This window comes from Dipteris shenzhenensis, chromosome 14 (genome assembly GCF_047967505.1).
Source record: "Dipteris shenzhenensis isolate YYH24624 ecotype China chromosome 14, Dip_SZ_1.0, whole genome shotgun sequence".
In the NCBI taxonomy this organism is placed as follows: Eukaryota; Viridiplantae; Streptophyta; class Polypodiopsida; order Gleicheniales; family Dipteridaceae; genus Dipteris; species Dipteris shenzhenensis.
In genome coordinates this window covers 35929482-35930123 of record NC_141609.1, presented here as the reverse complement: position 1 = coordinate 35930123, position 642 = coordinate 35929482, and positions in this window count along the sequence as shown.

Below are 642 nucleotides of genomic sequence, written 5' to 3'. Positions count from 1 at the left end.
CATGAACTGATTACATGTGTCCTTGTCCCCACCTCCTAAACACATGAAATGATGCCATGTGTCCTCTCCCACCTAACCAATCCCTAGTTCTTTTGAGTGTTAGCACATGGTGATAGGATAGAAATACATTTGATCATCATTGGGACTAGTTTTTCCCATTCCCATGGTATTTCCTCCCATGTGCTAAGACCCTTAATTACCTTCATGAGTTTTGCACGATGTTGCTAGGTGGCATCCTTGTTTATTTCCATCAAACGGGTGAGGGAACGTGCCTTAATTGGAAAATGTAAAGGGTGGCACCAAGATGATTGAGGCAATATCACCTGATATTTTTGTAAAGAAGGTAGCCATGTAAAGACTGAGTGCAAGTTATGGTAAGGAATAATCAAAAAACTCAGTAACAACTCAGAAAGAAGAGAAGTTGAGATGATAAATCAACATAGTAGCTCAATCTTAAACAGAACAGTGCTAGTTTTGGGTTTTCTTCTTTCCCTCGACAGTGGATCCATTTGCGTCCAGCATCAACTACAACAATCAGATCTAGACTCTAGAGATGATCCCTAAAACCACGTCTCAAAAACAATTACAAGTTGATTTCTCAGATTCCCACAGCAGCAAAACAACCAAACTCCTTATTATTAT